Genomic DNA, 19,879 nt, shown 5'->3' on the forward strand with positions numbered 1-19,879 from the left:
CGTATCTAGTCTCTGTACCGGTACCCCCGTATCTAGTCTCTGTCCCGGTACCCCGTATCTAGTCTGTCCCGGTACCCCCCGTATCTAGTCTCTGTCCCGGTACCCCCGTATCTAGTCTCTGTCCCGGTACCCCCGTATCTAGTCTCTGTCCCGGTACCCCGTATCTAGTCTCTGTCCCGGTACCCCCGTATCTAGTCTCTGTCCCGGTACCCCCGTATCTAGTCTCTGTCCCGGTACCCCCGTATCTAGTCTCTGTCCCGGTACCCCGTATCTAGTCTCTGTCCCGGTACCCCCGTATCTAGTCTCTGTCCCGGTACCCCCGTATCTAGTCTCTATTGTTATTTTACTGCTGCTCTTTAATTACTTGTAACTTTTATTTTTTTAAACTGCATTGTTGGTTAAGGGCTTGTAACATTTCACTGCGAGGTCTACTACACCTGTTGTATTCATCATTTCACTGCGAGGTCTACTACACCTGTTGTATTCAGCATTTCACTGCGAGGTCTACTACACCTGTTGTATTCAGCATTTCACTGTGAGGTCTACTACACCTGTTGTATTCAGCATTTCACTGTGAGGTCTACTACACCTGTTGTATTCAGCATTTCACTGTGAGGTCTACTACACCTGTTGTATTCAGCATTTCACTGTAAGGTCTACTACACCTGTTGTATTCAGCATTTCACTGTGAGGTCTACTACACCTGTTGTATTCAGCATTTCACTGTGAGGTCTACACCTGTTGTATTCAGCATTTCACTGTGAGGTCTACTACACCTGTTGTATTCAGCATTTCACTGTGAGGTCTACTACACCTGTTGTATTCAGCATTTCACTGTAAGGTCTACTACACCTGTTGTATTCAGCATTTCACTGTGAGGTCTACTACACCTGTTGTATTCAGCATTTCACTGTGAGGTCTACTACACCTGTTGTATTCAGCATTTCACTGTAAGGTCTACTACACCTGTTGTATTCAGCATTTCACTGTGAGGTCTACTACACCTGTTGTATTCAGCATTTCACTGTGAGGTCTACTACACCTGTTGTATTCAGCATTTCACTGTGAGGTCTACTACACCTGTTGTATTCATCATTTCACTGTGAGGTCTACTACACCTGTTGTATTCAGCATTTCACTGTGAGGTCTACTACACCTGTTGTATTCATCATTTCACTGTAAGGTCTACTACACCTGTTGTATTCAGCATTTCACTGTAAGGTCTACTACACCTGTTGTATTCAGCATTTCACTGTGAGGTCTACTACACCTGTTGTATTCAGCATTTCACTGTAAGGTCTACTACACCTGTTGTATTCAGCATTTCACTGTGAGGTCTACTACACCTGTTGTATTCAGCATTTCACTGTGAGGTCTACTACACCTGTTGTATTCAGCATTTCACTGTAAGGTCTACTACACCTGTTGTATTCAGCATTTCACTGTGAGGTCAACTACACCTGTTGTATTCAGCATTTCACTGTGAGGTCTACTACACCTGTTGTATTCAGCATTTCACTGTAAGGTCTACTACACCTGTTGTATTCAGCATTTCACTGTAAGGTCTACTACACCTGTTGTATTCAGCATTTCACTGTGAGGTCTACTACACCTGTTGTATTCAGCATTTCACTGTAAGGTCTACTACACCTGTTGTATTCAGCATTTCACTGTGAGGTCTACTACACCTGTTGTATTCAGCATTTCACTGTGAGGTCTACTACACCTGTTGTATTCAGCATTTCACTGTAAGGTCTACTACACCTGTTGTATTCAGCATTTCACTGTCAGGTCTACTACACCTGTTGTATTCAGCATTTCACTGTGAGGTCTACTACACCTGTTGTATTCATCATTTCACTGTGAGGTCTACTACACCTGTTGTATTCATCATTTCACTGCGAGGTCTACTACACCTGTTGTATTCAGCATTTCACTGTGAGGTCTACTACACCTGTTGTATTCATCATTTCACTGTGAGGTCTACTACACCTGTTGTATTCAGCATTTCACTGTGAGGTCTACTACACCTGTTGTATTCAGCATTTCACTGCGAGGTCTACTACACCTGTTGTATTCAGCATTTCACTGTGAGGTCTACTACACCTGTTGTATTCATCATTTCACTGTGAGGTCTACTACACCTGTTGTATTCAGCATTTCACTGTGAGGTCTACTACACCTGTTGTATTCATCATTTCACTGCGAGGTCTACTACACCTGTTGTATTCAGCACTTCACTGTGAGGTCTACTACACCTGTTGTATTCATCATTTCACTGTGAGGTCTACTACACCTGTTGTATTCATCATTTCACTGTGAGGTCTACTACACCTGTTGTATTCAGCACTTCACTGTGAGGTCTACTACACCTGTTGTATTCATCATTTCACTGTGAGGTCTACTACTTTTGCTGCTTCATAGAACCTACTACCCAAAGAAGCCTGTGCTCATTAAATTAGACCAAAATATATTTAAATCCCATGAATCTGTGTGTGTGTGTGTGTGTGTGTGGGGGGGGGGGCGAAGCAGAGTCATTGATTTTTCTAGAGCACGACTTACCCAGGGCCCCCCCCGTCCGTAGGGAGACGTAGGGAGCGTGTGATGGAGGGGATCTCTACCCAACCCCCCCCCCCCCTCTATAGAGAGACTTACTCTAGCAGAGCGTGTGTTGGAGGGGATCTCTACCCAGGGCCCCCCCCCCCCCCAGTAGAGAGACTTACTCTAGCAGAGCGTGTGATGGAGGGGATCTCTACCCAGGGCCCCCCCCCAGGGCCCCCCCTCCCTCTATAGAGAGACTTACTCTAGCAGAGCGCGTGATGGAGGAGATCTCTACCCAGGGCCCCAGGGCCCCCCCCAGTAGGGAGACTTACTCTAGCAGAGCGTGTGATGGAGGGGATCTCTACCCAGGCCCCCCCAGCCCCCCCCCCTCTATAGAGACTTACTCTAGCAGAGCGCGTGATGGAGGGGATCTCGGAGTAGACGTCTGACGTGTCGGTGTAGTTGTCTACCAGGAGGTTACAGGCGTGGTGGAGCAGAGACTGTCTGTGGACCGTGTCCTTCACCTCAGTTACCTTCTCCAAGTAGTTCAGCTCAAAACCTTTAGCCTGCAGAGAGACAGAGGGGGGGAGAGAGAGAGACAGAGGGGGAGGGCAGAGAGAGAGACACACAGAGAGACAGAGAGGGGGGGGCAGAGAGAGGGACACAGAGAGAGAGAGACACACAGAGAGACAGAGAGGGGGGCAGAGAGAGGGACACAGAGAGAGAGAGACACACAGAGAGACAGAGAGGGGGGCAGAGAGAGAGGGGGACAGAGAGAGAGAGAGAGAGAGAGAGAGAGAGAGAGAGAGAGAGAGAGAGAGAGAGAGGGCAGAGAGAGAAGGCAGAGAGAGTGAGAGAGAGACACAGAGAGAGACAGAGAGAGACACAGAGAGAGAGAGGCACAGAGAGACAGAAAATCAGACAGAGACAGGCAGTCAGACAGGTGATGACAGTAAACTACATTAGAGTCAAAACTACAGCAATCAAACCATCTACCAATAAACAGTAAATAAACCCTCCTGAACTGTTTCCTGCTTTAGGATCAACATCTTCTCATCAGCTGAACCAACTCCTAGTCCTTGTGAAGCCATACAGGTGATGAGTACCAAGACAGCTCTCTGCTCCAGACAGCACGTGGTTCACCTATCAGTTGGTTCAATCTAATCCCTTCAGTCACTGAAATCGGTTAAAACAAAAGGGTTTAAAAACTATTCAAATAAAGGCAACAGTTGGATGAAGAATCTCCAAACCTTTACAATGTTTACAATCCAACAGATATTGACGGAATTATAAGCAAATCAAATATTAAAATTGGTCCAGACACATACTGAATGGAGTTGAGGGATTTCGGTGGGAATTGAGGTATTGAATTTATAGTCAAATATAAGATTTTTTTTAAAGATGCTCATATATACATTTTATTGTATCAGGTATATTTTTGTATATTTTGTGTTGAAATAAAGAAAATAATTTGTGCCTCATTTGCATAAATACACCAGGTGTCCCAAAGCTGGGACCCGAGAGACTGTTAAAGAGCTTCTATCTGCACCCCCCCTCAAAAACAGGAAGTAGATGTTTTTACACCCCCCTCAAAAAACAGGAAGTAGATGTTTTTACACCCCCCTCAAAAACAGGAAGTAGATGTTTTTACACCCCCTCTAAAACAGGAAGTAGATGTTTTTACACCCCCCTCAAAAACAGGAAGTAGATGTTTTTACACTTACCCCCCTCAAAAACAGGAAGTAGATGTTTTTACACCCCCCTCAAAAACAGGAAGTAGATGTTTTTACACCCCCCTCAAAAACAGGAAGTAGATGTTTTTACACCCCCCCCCTCAAACACAGGAAGTAGATGTCTGAAAAGGACAGCTCCTCAGGTGGGCGGGTTCATACACGCTGCTAGTCCACTTGAGGTGATTCTTTTTTTACATTGTTGTATAAGACAGATACAGGGCCTTTACAGTCCTAATGCTCTATACAGCCCTATGGGCCCTGGTCAACAGTAGTGCCCTATACAGCCCTATGGGCCCTGGTCAACAGTAGTGCCCTATAAAGCCCTATGTGCCCTGGTCAACAGTAGGCCCTATACAGCCCTATGGGCCCTGGTCAACAGTAGTGCCCTATACAGCCCTATGGGCCCTGGTCAACAGTAGTGCCCTATACAGCCCTATGGGCCCTGGTCAACAGTAGTGCCCTATGAAGCCCTATGTGCCCTGGTCAACAGTAGTGCCCTATACAGCCCTATGGGCCCTGGTCAACAGTAGTGCCCTATACAGCCCTATGGGCCCTGGTCAACAGTAGTGCCCTATACAGCCCTATGGGCCCTGGTCAACAGTAGTGCCCTATACAGCCCTATGGGCCCTGGTCAACAGTAGTGCCCTATACAGCCCTATGGGCCCTGGTCAACAGTAGTGCCCTATACAGCCCTATGGGCCCTGGTCAACAGTAGTGCCCTATACAGCCCTATGGGCCCTGGTCGACAGTGGTGCCCTATACAGCCCTATGGGCCCTGGTCAACAGTAGTGCCCTATACAGCCCTATGGGCCCTGGTCAACAGTAGTGCCCTATACAGCCCTATGGGCCCTGGTCAACAGTAGTGCCCTATACAGCCCTATGGGCCCTGGTCAACAGTAGTGCCCTATACAGCCCTATGGGCCCTGGTCGAAACAGTGGTGCCCTATACAGCCCTATGGGCCCTGGTCAACAGTAGTGCCCTATACAGCCCTATGGGCCCTGGTCAACAGTAGTGCCCTATACAGCCCTATGGGCCCTGGTCAACAGTAGTGCCCTATACAGCCCTATGGGCCCTGGTCAACAGTAGTGCCCTATGGGCCCTGGTCAACAGTAGTGCCCTATACAGCCCTATGGGCCCTGGTCAACAGTAGTGCCCTATACAGCCCTATGGGCCCTGGTCAACAGTAGTGCCCTATACAGCCCTATGGGCCCTGGTCAACAGTAGTGCCCTATGGGCCCTGGTCAACAGTAGTGCCCTATACAGCCCTATGGGCCCTGGTCGACAGTGGTGCCCTATACAGCCCTATGGGCCCTGGTCAACAGTAGTGCCCTATACAGCCCTATGGGCCCTGGTCAACAGTAGTGCCCTATACAGCCCTATGGGCCCTGGTCAACAGTAGTGCCCTATACAGCCCTATGGGCCCTGGTCAACAGTAGTGCCCTATACAGCCCTATGGGCCCTGGTCAACAGTAGTGCCCTATACAGCCCTATGGGCCCTGGTCAACAGTAGTGCACTATGGGTCCTGGTCAACAGTAGTGCCCTATACAGCCCTATGGGCCCTGGTCAACAGTAGTGCCCTATACAGCCCTATGGGCCCTGGTCGACAGTAGTGCCCTATACAGCCCTATGGGCCCTGGTCAACAGTAGTGCCCTATACAGCCCTATGGGCCCTGGTCAACAGTAGTGCACTATGGGCCCTGGTCAACAGTAGTGCACTATGGGCCCTGGTCAACAGTAGTGCCCTATGGGCCCTGGTCAACAGTAGTGCCCTATGGGCCCTGGTCAACAGTAGTGCCCTATACAGCCCTATGGGCCCTGGTCAACAGTAGTGCCCTATACAGCCCTATGGGCCCTGGTCAACAGTAGTGCCCTATACAGCCCTATGGGCCCTGGTCAACAGTAGTGCACTATGGGCCCTGGTCAACAGTAGTGCACTATGGGCCCTGGTCAACAGTAGTGCCCTATGGGCCCTGGTCAACAGTAGTGCCCTATACAGCCCTATGGGCCCTGGTCAACAGTAGTGCCCTATACAGCCCTATGGGCCCTGGTCAACTGTAGTGCCCTATACAGCCCTATGGGCCCTGGTCAACAGTAGTGCCCTATGGGCCCTGGTCAACAGTAGTGCCCTATACAGCCCTATGGGCCCTGGTCAACAGTAGTGCAGTATACGGCCCTATGGGCCCTGGTCAACAGTAGTGCCCTATGGGCCCTGGTCAACAGTAGTGCCCTATACAGCCCTATGGGCCCTGGTCAACAGTAGTGCCCTATACAGCCCTATGGGCCCTGGTCAACAGTAGTGCCCTATGGGCCCTGGTCAACAGTAGTGCCCTATGGGCCCTGGTCAACAGTAGTGCCCTATGGGCCCTGGTCAACAGTAGTGCCCTATACAGCCCTATGGGCCCTGGTCAACAGTAGTGCCCTATACAGCCCTATGGGCCCTGGTCAACAGTAGTGCCCTATACAGCCCTATGGGCTCTGGTCAACAGTAGTGCACTATGGGCCCTGGTCAACAGTAGTGCACTATGGGCCCTGGTCAACAGTAGTGCCCTATGGGCCCTGGTCAACAGTAGTGCCCTATACAGCCCTATGGGCCCTGGTCAACAGTAGTGCCCTATACAGCCCTATGGGCCCTGGTCAACTGTAGTGCCCTATACAGCCCTATGGGCCCTGGTCAACAGTAGTGCCCTATACAGCCCTATGGGCCCTGGTCAACAGTAGTGCCCTATACGGCCCTATGGGCCCTGTTCAACAGTAGTGCCCTATGGGCCCTGGTCAACAGTAGTGCCCTATACAGCCCTATGGGCCCTGATCAACAGTAGTGCCCTATACAGCCCTATGGGCCCTGGTCAACAGTAGTGCCCTATACAGCCCTATGGGCCCTGGTCAACAGTAGTGCCCTATACAGCCCTATGGGCCCTGGTCAACAGTAGTGCCCTATACAGCCCTATGGGCCCTGGTCAACAGTAGTGCCCTATACAGCCCTATGGGCCCTGGTCAACAGTAGTGCACTATGGGTCCTGGTCAACAGTAGTGCCCTATACAGCCCTATGGGCCCTGGTCAACAGTAGTGCCCTATACAGCCCTATGGGCCCTGGTCAACAGTAGTGCACTATGGGTCCTGGTCAACAGTAGTGCCCTATACAGCCCTATGGGCCCTGGTCAACAGTAGTGCACTATGGGTCCTGGTCAACAGTAGTGCCCTATGGGCCCTGGTCAACAGTAGTGCCCTATACAGCCCAATGGGCCCTGGTCAACAGTAGAGCCCTATACAGCCCTATGGGCCCTGGTCAACAGTAGTGCCCTATACAGCCCTATGTGCCCTGGTCTACAGTAGTGCCCTATACAGCCCTATGGGCCCTGGTCAACAGTAGTGCCCTATACAGCCCTATGGGCCCTGGTCAACAGTAGTGCCCTATACAGCCCTATGGGCCCTGGTCAACAGTAGTGCCCTATACAGCCCTATGGGCCCTGGTCAACAGTAGTGCCCTATACAGCCCTATGGGCCCTGGTCAACAGTAGTGCCCTATACAGCCCTATGGGCTCTGGTCAACAGTAGTGCACTATGGGCCCTGGTCAACAGTAGTGCACTATGGGCCCTGGTCAACAGTAGTGCCCTATACAGCCCTATGGGCCCTGGTCAACAGTAGTGCCCTATACAGCCCTATGGGCCCTGGTCAACTGTAGTACCCTATACAGCCCTATGGGCCCTGGTCAACAGTAGTGCCCTATGGGCCCTGGTCAACAGTAGTGCCCTATACAGCCCTATGGGCCCTGGTCAACAGTAGTGCCCTATACGGCCCTATGGGCCCTGGTCAACAGTAGTGCCCTATGGGCCCTGGTCAACAGTAGTGCCCTATACAGCCCTATGGGCCCTGGTCAACAGTAGTGCCCTATACAGCCCTATGGGCCCTGGTCAACAGTAGTGCCCTATACAGCCCTATGGGCCCTGGTCAACAGTAGTGCCCTATACAGCCCTATGGGCCCTGGTCAACAGTAGTGCCCTATACAGCCCTATGGGCCCTGGTCAACACTAGTGCCCTATACAGCCCTATGGGCCCTGGTAAACAGTAGTGCACTATGGGTCCTGGTCAACAGTAGTGCCCTATACAGCCCTATGGGCCCTGGTCAACAGTAGTGCCCTATACAGCCCTATGGGCCCTGGTCGACAGTAGTGCCCTATACAGCCCTATGGGCCCTGGTCAACAGTAGTGCCCTATACAGCCCTATGGGCCCTGGTCAACAGTAGTGCACTATGGGCCCTGGTCAACAGTAGTGCCCTATGGGCCCTGGTCAACAGTAGTGCCCTATGGGCCCTGGTCAACAGTAGTGCCCTATGGGCCCTGGTCAACAGTAGTGCCCTATACAGCCCTATGGGCCCTGGTCAACAGTAGTGCCCTATACAGCCCTATGGGCCCTGGTCAACAGTAGTGCCCTATACAGCCCTATGGGCCCTGGTCAACAGTAGTGCACTATGGGCCCTGGTCAACAGTAGTGCACTATGGGCCCTGGTCAACAGTAGTGCCCTATGGGCCCTGGTCAACAGTAGTGCCCTATACAGCCCTATGGGCCCTGGTCAACAGTAGTGCCCTATACAGCCCTATGGGCCCTGGTCAACTGTAGTGCCCTATACAGCCCTATGGGCCCTGGTCAACAGTAGTGCCCTATGGGCCCTGGTCAACAGTAGTGCCCTATACAGCCCTATGGTCCCTGGTCAACAGTAGTGCCCTATACGGCCCTATGGGCCCTGGTCAACAGTAGTGCCCTATACAGCCCTATGGGCCCTGGTCAACAGTAGTGCCCTATACAGCCCTATGGGCCCTGGTCAACAGTAGTGCCCTATGGGCCCTGGTCAACAGTAGTGCCCTATGGGCCCTGGTCAACAGTAGTGCCCTATGGGCCCTGGTCAACAGTAGTGCCCTATACAGCCCTATGGGCCCTGGTCAACAGTAGTGCCCTATACAGCCCTATGGGCCCTGGTCAACAGTAGTGCCTATACAGCCCTATGGGCCCTGGTCAACAGTAGTGCCCTATACAGGAAACAGGGTTTCTATTTGGGACGAGACAGGAAGAACACACTTACACTGGTACTGTTGAGGAAGTTTCCAATGGCCAAAATCGTTGCTAGGATGCGCTTAAAGGTTTTGTTTTTGGCGAGCTGCTCCATGCCTAGTTTCAGGTCGAAGAGAGGCTCCGCTATCTCCTGTAGAGAGACAAAGAGAGAGACGACATTCAGGGAGGAAGAGAGACGAAGAGAGAGACGACATTCAGGGAGGAAGAGAGACGAAGAGAGAGACGACATTCAGGGAGGAAGAGAGACGAAGAGAGAGACGACATTCAGGGAGGAAGAGAGGCTCAGCTATCTCCTGTAGAGAGACGAAGAGAGAGACGACATTCAGGGAGGAAGAGAGACGAAGAGAGAGACGACATTCAGGGAGGAAGAGAGGCTCAGCTATCTCCTGTAGAGAGACAAAGAGAGAGACGACATTCAGGGGGGAAGAGAGAGACGACATTCAGGGAGGAAGAGAGAGACGACATTCAGGGAGGAAGAGAGACGAAGAGAGGGACGACATTCAGGGAGGAAGAGAGGCTCAGCTATCTCCTGTAGAGAGACGAAGAGAGAGACGACATTCAGGGAGGAAGAGAGGCTCCGCTATCTCCTGTAGAGAGACGAAGAGAGAGACGACATTCAGGGAGGAAGAGAGGCTCAGCTATCTCCTGTAGAGAGACGAAGAGAGAGACGACATTCAGGGAGGAAGAGAGACGAAGAGAGAGACGACATTCAGGGAGGAAGAGAGGCTCAGCTATCTCCTGTAGAGAGACAAAGAGAGGGACGACATTCAGGGAGGAAGAGAGGCTCCGCTATCTCCTGTACAGAGACGAAGAGAGAGACGACATTCAGGGGGGAAGAGAGAGACGACATTCAGGGAGGAAGAGAGACGAAGAGAGGGACGACATTCAGGGAGGAAGAGAGGCTCCGCTATCTCCTGTAGAGAGACGAAGAGAGAGACGACATTCAGGGAGGAAGAGAGGCTCCGCTATCTCCTGTACAGAGACGAAGAGAGAGACGACATTCAGGGAGGAAGAGAGGCTCCGCTATCTCCTGTACAGAGACGAAGAGAGAGACGACATTCAGGAGGAAACAAACTGCATCAAACAGGCTAAAACAGGCAGTGAGGAGTCACAGGCCACTGCAGAGACTGAGCACTGTGTGTGTGTGTGTCTGTCTGTGTGTGTGTGTGTCTGTGTGTCTGTGTGTCTGTGTGTCTGTGTCTGTGTGTCAGAACAGAATCTGCCGATCCTGGGCAGCCTGTTGATATTCTCTCTCCTCATCCCACCCATCACCCACGAGGACAATATTCAGCTGTTGTTGAGCTGCCTGTCTGACACACTGACTAACGCTGTTCCCCTGGGGAGCTGTTGGATACTCGTGGTTCCTGCAGCACATGATGACAGACGACAGGAAGAGCGTGAAGACGATGTACAGCTGTGTAGAGACGAGCAGAACACTAGCCTGGTCCTAGATCAGTTTCTGTATGATAACTAATCCATAATGAGACTAGCAGAACACTAGCCTGGTCCTAGATCAGTTTCTGCAGGATAACTAATCCATAATGAGACTAGCAGAACACTAGCCTGGTCCTAGATCAGTTTCTGCAGGAGGAACGAGGACTATTCCATAATGAGAGCAGAACAGACTGCATCCAAGGCTAGAAGCCCCCCCCACCCCCCCCCGATCCTACCTTCTCCAGGGTCTCATAGTTGAGTTTGAAGGCCCAGAGCTGCAGCCGAGCGCTGAGGCCGCTGATGGAGGACAGGGTGAGGAGGAACTGTTCTGCTGAGCCCAGGGGGACGTCCGGGTTGGCCAGCTGAGCCTCCTGGATCTTCTGCTTCTCCTCCTCAGATGGAGTCATCGTCAGGATTTTCTACAAGACAACAGAGGACTGGAGTTAGAGGAGGAGGCATGGTGTTTCTAGAGGGGGAAGAGAGAGACAGGGGGATGACTGGAGTTAGAGGAGGAGGCATGGTGTTTCTAGAGGGGGAAGAGAGAGACAGGGGGATGACTGGAGTTAGAGGAGGAGGCATGGTGTTTCTAGAGGGGGAAGAGAGAGACAGGGGGATGACTGGAGTTAGAGGACGAGGCATGGTGTTTCTAGAGGGAGAAGAGAGAGACAGGGGGATGACTGGAACAGAGGACTAGAGGCATGGTGTTTCTAGAGGGAGAAGAGAGAAACAGGGGGATGACTGGAGTTAGAGGAGGAGGCATGGTGTTTCTAGAGGGAGAAGAGAGAGAGGGGGATGACTGGAGTTAGATGAGGAGGCATGGTGTTTCTAGAGGGGGAAGAGAGAGAGACAGGGGGATGACTGGAGTTAGAGGAGGAGGCATGGTGTTTCTAGAGGGAGAAGAGAGAGACAGGGGGATGACTGGAGTTAGAGGACGAGGCATGGTGTTTCTAGAGGGAGAAGAGAGAGACATGGGGATGACTGGAACAGAGGACGAGGCATGGTGTTTCTAGAGGGAGAAGAGAGAGACAGGGGGATGACTGGAGTTAGAGGAGGAGGCATGGTGTTTCTAGAGGGAGAAGAGAGAGACAGGGGGATGACTGGAACAGAGGACTAGAGGCATGGTGTTTCTAGAGGGAGAAGAGAGAGAGAGGGGGATGACTGGAACAGAGGACTAGAGGCATGGTGTTTCTAGAGGGAGAAGAGAGAGACAGGGGGATGACTGGAGTTAGAGGAGGAGGCATGGTGTTTCTAGAGGGGGAAGAGAGAGACAGGGGGATGACTGGAACAGAGGACTGGAGGCATGGTGTTTCTAGAGGGAGAAGAGAGAGACAGGGGGATGACTGGAACAGAGGACTAGAGGCATGGTGTTTCTAGAGGGAGAAGAGAGAGACAGGGGGATGACTGGAACAGAGGACTGGAGGCATGGTGTTTCTAGAGGGAGAAGAGAGAGACAGGGGGAGGACTGGAACAGAGGACTAGAGGCATGGTGTTTCTAGAGGGGGAAGAGAGACAGGGGGATGACTGGAGTTAGAGGAGGAGGCATGGTGTTTCTAGAGGGGGAAGAGAGAGACGGGGATGACTGGAGTTAGAGGAGGAGGCATGGTGTTTCTAGAGGGGGAAGAGAGAGACAGGGGGATGACTGGAGTTAGAGGAGGAGGCATGGTGTTTCTAGAGGGGGAAGAGAGAGACAGGGGGATGACTGGAGTTAGAGGAGCAGGCATGGTGTTTCTAGAGGGAGAAGAGAGAGACGGGGATGACTGGAACAGAGGACTAGAGGCATGGTGTTTCTAGAGGGAGAAGAGAGAGACAGGGGGATGACTGGAACAGAGGACTGGAGGCATGGTGTTTCTAGAGGGAGAAGAGAGAGACAGGGGGATGACTGGAACAGAGGACTAGAGGCATGGTGTTTCTAGAGGGAGAAGAGAGAGAGGGGGATGTCTGGAACAGAGGACTAGAGGCATGGTGTTTCTAGAGGGAGAAGAGAGAGAGGGGGATGACTGGAGTTAGAGGATGAGGCATGGTGTTTCTAGAGGGAGAAGAGAGAGAGGGGGATGTCTGGAACAGAGGACTAGAGGCATGGTGTTTCTAGAGGGAGAAGAGAGAGAGGGGATGTCTGGAACAGAGGACTAGAGGCATGGTGTTTCTAGAGGGAGAAGAGAGAGAGGGGGATGTCTGGAACAGAGGACTGGAGACATGGTGTTTCTAGAGGGAGAAGAGAGAGAGGGGGATGACTGGAGTTAGAGGATGAGGCATGGTGTTTCTAGAGGGAGAAGAGAGAGACAGGGGGATGACTGGAACAGAGGACTGGAGGCATGGTGTTTCTAGAGGGGGAAGAGAGAGACAGGGGGATGACTGGAACAGAGGACGAGGCATGGTGTTTCTATAGGGGGAAGAGAGAGACAGACATGGACTGTGGATTTGTACCACAGTGAAAGGACAATCAGAGGACTAAGAAAGGGTGAGTAGTGGACATGTTGTTATAAAACAAAAGAAGGTGCGAACAGAGAGATGTTCAGGTAAACATCGTTGACAGTAAACATTCATTCAACCACACTAGAGAAATAGTGTACTTCTCCTCCTGAGCCCTTCGCAGGTCACTGACGTCCGAGTGCACTGGTCCTGGTGTAAACAGCACCTGCAGATCCTATTGTCAATAGAATCAATAGTGATTCTAAATGGCAACAGCGCCGCCCGGTGGTAGAAAGACAGTATCACCTCGATGCCCTCCTTGTTGATGGCGAACTCGTCAAAGTTGAGGATGGCGGTCTTGATGACGTGGACAGCTGGTAGTACGGTCATGCCGATGTTGATGCTGTTACTCCTCTTCGAGTCCAACACCAGAATCTCTGCTTTCTTCACTTCTGATCCTTTCTGCAGGGACAAACAACATAGAAAAGATTCGACTCTCCACCAGTCGACTCACCACAGTCGACTCACCACAGTCGACTCTCCCCAGTCGACTCTCCCAGTCGACTCTCCCCAGTCGACTCTCCCCAGTCGACTCTCCCCAGTCGACTCTCCCCAGTCGACTCACCCCAGTCGACTCACCCCAGTCGACTCACCCCAGTCGACTCACCCCAGTCGACTCACCCCAGTCGACTCACCCCAGTCGACTCACCCCAGTCGACTCACCCCAGTCGACTCTCCCCAGTCGACTCTCCCCAGTCGACTCTCCCCAGTCGACTCTCCCCAGTCGACTCTCCCAGTCGACTCTCCCCAGTCGACTCTCCCCAGTCGACTCTCCCCAGTCGACTCTCCCCAGTCGACTCTCCCCAGTCGACTCACCCCAGTCGACTCACCCCAGTCGACTCACCCCAGTCGACTCACCCCAGTCGACTCACCCCAGTCGACTCACCCCAGTCGACTCACCCCAGTCGACTCACCCCAGTCGACTCTCCCCAGTCGACTCTCCCCAGTCGACTCTCCCCAGTCGACTCACCCCAGTCGACTCTCCCAGTCGACTCTCCCCAGTCGACTCTCCCCAGTCGACTCTCCCCAGTCGACTCTCCCCAGTCAACCATCCAGTCGACTCACCAGTCGACTCACCAGTCGACTCTCCAGTCAACTCTCCAGTCAACTCTCCAGTCAACTCTCCAGTCAACTCTCCAGTCAACTCTCCAGTCAACTCTCCAGTCAACTCTCCAGTCAACTCTCCAGTCAACTCTCCAGTCAACTCACCCCAGTCAACTCACCCCAGTCAACTCTCCAGTCAACTCTCCAGTCAACTCTCCAGTCAACTCTCCAGTCAACTCTCCAGTCAACTCTCCAGTCAACTCACCCCAGTCAACTCACCCCAGTCAACTCACCCCAGTCAACTCTCCAGTCAACTCTCCAACAGAGAATACTGTTAATATTTATTGTACTTCATTCCTGGTTTAAAATACTTGAGACAGTTGAACATGGTTTACACAGACAGTCCAATTGAGATCTTTTGACAATTATCTGATATTTTTCCTTCATGTGTAAACAGCAACAGAAACACATGGAATCTGATCTTCTGATTTCGGAGCTGATGTGATGCCTCACCTTTAGAGCCACGGGTAGCTCCTTGGCCTTGGACTCAAACAGGTGTTCCAGCTTGGCCGTATCCACGGTGACCTTATCCAGCGACGCCCACACCGTCCCGCGTCCGAATGTACACTTCCTGGGACTGTCCGACTGTTTGAGTTCCTTCCAGAACAACTTGACCGTCTTCCTCTTCTTGGCAAAGGCCGGGTCTGGAGTCTGGGAGGAGGAGGAAGAAGGGGGAGCTCCAGGAGGAGGTGGTGGAGGAGGAGAGCAGAGACCTCCACCCGGTGGGGGAGGAGGTGGAGGAGGGGAGCAGAGACCTCCACCCGGTGGGGGAGGTGGTGGAGGAGGCATACTCATAAAGGGAGCCCCGGGAGGAGGAGGAGGAGGAGGAGGAACGGAGCCTAGTCCAGGAATAGGTGGAGGAGGAGGTGGGATGCCACCACCACCACCGGGCCGACCAACTCCCACGTCGAAGACGTCCATGTCCAGGACATCTATATCCTCCTCCTCCATGAGGTCGGAGAAGTCCAGGTCTTTAATCTTCAGGGCTTTGGAGCTGGGTTGGAGCTGGTCCCAGGCGTCCGTCTGTCTGTCCCTGGCCAGTGGGGTCATCTGGGTTTTCTCCAGGTTTCGGGAGTGGGTCTCTGCGTCGATGCTGTACTGCGGACGGATACGCCTGTGCTGCTGCTCCTCTGCCAGCCTGGCCCGCGCCGCCTGGGCACTGCCACTCCAGACCCTGCAGCTCTGCCCTCCTGGAGCTGCTGTCCTCGCTGGGTAGAGGCTGGGCCTGCTGGGCCTGGGGGAACGGATCAGTTATGCATTTCAATTCAAATAAACACAATGCTGTTTTTTAATTCCCCCCCCACTATAGATCAGTCTGCATGTGTTCATCTCTAACTCTGCTATAGATCAGTCAGCATGTGTAACTCTCTAACTCTGCTATAGATCAGTCAGCATGTGTTCATCTCTCACTCTGCTATAGATCAGTCAGCATGTGTTCATCTCTAACTCTGCTAAAGATCAGTCAGCATGTGTTCATCTCTAACTCTGCTATTGATCAGTCAGCATGTGTAACTCTGCTATAGATCAGTCAGCATGTGTTCAGCTGTGTAACTCTGCTATAGATCAGTCAGCATGTGTTCAGCTGTGTAACTCTGCTATAGATCAGTCAGCATGTGTTCATCTCTAACTCTGCTATAGATCAGTCAGCATGTGTTCATCTCTAACTCTGCTATAGATCAGTCAGCACGTGTTCATCTCTAACTCTGCTATATATCAGTCAGCATGTGTTCATCTCTAACTCTGCTATAGATCAGTCAGCATGTGTTCATCTCTAACTCTGCTATAGATCAGTCAGCATGTGTTCATCTCTAACTCTGCTATATATCAGTCAGCATGTGTTCATCTCTAACTCTGCTATAGATCAGTCAGCATGTGTTCAGCTGTGTAACTCTGCTATAGATCAGTCAGCATGTGTTCAGCTCTAACTCTGCTATAGATCAGTCAGCATGTGTTCATCTCTAACTCTGCTATAGATCAGTCAGCATGTGTAACTCTGCTATAGATCAGTCAGCATGTGTTCAGCTGTGTAACTCTGCTATAGATCAGTCAGCATGTGTTCATCTCTAACTCTGCTATAGATCAGTCAGCATGTGTTCATCTCTAACTCTGCTATATATCAGTCAGCATGTGTTCATCTCTAACTCTGCTATAGATCAGTCAGCATGTGTTCAGCTGTGTAACTCTGCTATAGATCAGTCAGCATGTGTTCAGCTCTAACTCTGCTATAGATCAGTCAGCATGTGTTCATCTCTAACTCTACTATAGATCAGTCAGCATGTGTTCATCTCTAACTCTGCTATAGATCAGTCAGCATGTGTTCATCTCTAACTCTGCTATAGATCAGTCAGCATGTGTTCATCTCTAACTCTACTATAGATCAGTCAGCATGTGTTCAGCTGTGTAACTCTGCTATAGATCAGTCAGCATGTGTTCATCTCTAACTCTGCTATAGATCAGTCAGCATGAGTTCAGCTGTGTAACTCTGCTATAGATCAGTCAGCATGTGTTCAGCTGTGTAACTCTGCTATAGATCAGTCAGCATGTGTTCATCTCTAACTCTGCTATAGATCAGTCAGCATGTGTAACTCTGCTATAGATCAGTCAGCATGTGTTCATCTCTAACTCTGCTATAGATCAGTCAGCATGTGTTCATCTCTAACTCTGCTATAGATCAGTCAGCATGTGTTCATCTCTAACTCTGCTATAGATCAGTCAGCATGTGTTCAGCTGTGTAACTCTGCTATAGATCAGTCAGCATGTGTTGAGCTGTGTGACTGCTATAGATCAGTCTGCATGTGTTCATCTCTAACTCTGCTATAGATCAGTCAGCATGTGTTCATCTCTAACTCTGCTATAGATCAGTCAGCATGTGTTCATCTCTAACTCTGCTATAGATCAGTCAGCATGTGTTCATCTCTAACTCTGCTATAGATCAGTCAGCATGTGTTCATCTCTAACTCTGCTATAGATCAGTCAGCATTTTTCTAGTCCCATCAACTAACGGATTCTGAAAGACTAGAACTCATCCCTACCACGTGGCCTAGGGCGGTGTACCAGTCCCAGGGCGGTGTACCAGTCCCAGGGCGGTGTACCAGTCCCAGGGCGGTGTACCAGTCCCAGCCACAGTGTCAGGCCTCATGTCTACCCTACCTAGGGTGGTGTACCAGTCCCAGCCACAGTGTCAGGCCTCATGTCTACCCTACCTAGGGTGGTGTACCAGTCCCAGCCACAGTGTCAGGCCTCATGTCTACCCTACCTAGGGTGGTGTACCAGTCCCAGCCACAGTGTCAGGCCTCATGTCTACCCTACCTAGGTGGTGTACCAGTCCCAGCCACAGTGTCATGTCTCCTCTACCTAGGGTGGTGTACCAGTCCCAGCCACAGTGTCAGGCCTCATGTCTACCCTACCTAGGGTGGTGTACCAGTCCCAGCCACAGTGTCAGGCCTCATGTCTACCCTACCTAGGGTGGTGTACCAGTCCCAGCCACAGTGTCATGTCTCCTCTACCTAGGGTGGTGTACCAGTCCCAGCCACAGTGTCATGTCTCCTCTACCTAGGGTGGTGTACCAGTCCCAGCCACAGTGTCATGTCTCCTCTACCTAGGGTGGTGTACCAGTCCCAGCCACAGTGTCAGGCCTCATTACTCTACCTAGGGTGGTGTACCAGTCCCAGCCACAGTGTCAGGCCTCATTACTCTACCTAGGGTGGTGTAGCAGTCCCAGCCAGTTTAAGGGTTTGGTCGGTTCTAGCACCTCCTGTGGCGGGCTGGGCGTAGTGCACGCTGACACGGTCGCCAGGTGTACGGTTGTTTCCTCCGACACATTGGTGCGGCTGGCTTCCGGGTTAAGTGGGCATTGTGTCAAGAAGCAGTGCGGCCTGGTTGGGTTGTGCCCGTATGGGAGTTGCAGCGATGAGACAAGACTAACTACCAATCGGAAACGAGGGATTTTGGGGAGAAAGTTTTTAAAAAATACAAAAAAAAAAGTAATAAAAGAAACAATAAAAAGGGGTGTTGTACAAAACAAAGTCATCAGTGATTGGATGATCTCTAACCAATCAGAGTATCAAAAAGAATGACCATCTTCAAAACGCTGCTTTACTCACATGTGTTCTGGCTCTGGCAACCCATTGGTTTCTAGGACCAATCAGAACAGTTTGAATTTGTTCACGTTCCAGAAATTGGTCGGGAGGTACTGATCCAGACTCATTGCAGATAAGTATCTAACGTCCGTGGGCGTGGCCTTGCATTTGTCTGAGCAAGGAGTTTGGGTAGCCAGACAACCTTGACACAACCTCTCTGTATCTTCCCCACTGTCATCCGCTCTCTCTCTGTTCAATAAAATCAGAACAGATCCCCACTGTCTTCCTCTCTCTGTTCAATAAAGTCAGACAGATCCCCACTGTCTTCCTCTCTCTGTTCAATAAAGTTAGAACAGATCCCCACAGTCTTCCTCTCTCTCTGTTCAATAAAGTCATAACAGATCCCCACTGTCATCCTGTCTCTCTCTGTTCAATAAAGTCAGAACATTGATTAAAAAAAGACACTAATGAATTCCTACCTTGAGGCTAGATAGACGTTCCTTCACACTGCTACCAGCCCTGCCCAGCCCTCTGTGGTCCTCTGGCTCTCCGGAGAGGCTCTCCTCGGGGTCGAGGTTGGGGTCAGGGTTGGTGCCTGACGGCCGGTCCCCTGAAGACCCTGAGGAGTTATTGGCGTAGAGCATGTTCAGCATGGACTTCTTGTCGTTGGAGAGGTGTTTCTGTTGGACACTGACACCTACAGGACAGGAGGGGAAGGACAGCTGCATGTTTCGATCATCATATTCACACACATAGCAGTAGAGATATCTATAAATATATACATATATAGATATGTTTTTTTAACCTTTATTTAACTAGGCAAGTCAGTTAAGAACAAATTCTTATTTTCAAAGACGGCCTACGAACAGTGGGTCAACTGCCTTGTTCAGGGGAACAGTGGGTCAACTGCCTTGTTCAGGGGAACAGTGGGCCAACTGCCTTGTTCAGGGGAACAGTGGGCCAACTGCCTTGTTCAGGGGAACAGTGGGCCAACTGCCTTGTTCAGGGGAACAGTGGGCCAACTGCCTTGTTCAGGGGAACAGTGGGCCAACTGCCTTGTTCAGGGGAACAGTGGGCCAACTGCCTTGTTCAGGGGAACAGTGGGCCAACTGCCTTGTTCAGGGGAACAGTGGGCCAACTGCCTTGTTCAGGGGAACAGTGGGCCAACTGCCTTGTTCAGGGGAACAGTGGGCCAACTGCCTTGTTCAGGGGAACAGTGGGTCAACTGCCTTGTTCAGAGGAACAGTGGGTCAACTGCCTTGTTCAGGGGAACAGTGGGTCAACTGCCTTGTTCAGGGGAACAGTGGGTCAACTGCCTTGTTCAGGGGAACAGTGGGTCAACGGCCTTGTTCAGGGGAACAGTGGGTCAACGGCCTTGTTCAGGGGAACAGTGGGTTAACTGCCTTGTTCAGGGGAACAGTGGGTCAACTGCCTTGTAGAGTAACTG

General features: G+C 51.3%; 1 pseudogene; it reads right to left on the reverse strand.

Annotated features, from left to right (window-relative positions):
- LOC135533813 (FH1/FH2 domain-containing protein 3-like) overlaps nt 1-19,160 on the reverse strand; it is a 44,903-nt pseudogene extending 25,743 nt beyond the window's left edge.
- Between the last annotated feature and the right edge of the window lie 719 nt (nt 19,161-19,879).

This window comes from Oncorhynchus masou, unplaced genomic scaffold (genome assembly GCF_036934945.1).
Source record: "Oncorhynchus masou masou isolate Uvic2021 unplaced genomic scaffold, UVic_Omas_1.1 unplaced_scaffold_2681, whole genome shotgun sequence".
NCBI classification, from domain to species: domain Eukaryota; kingdom Metazoa; phylum Chordata; class Actinopteri; order Salmoniformes; family Salmonidae; genus Oncorhynchus; species Oncorhynchus masou.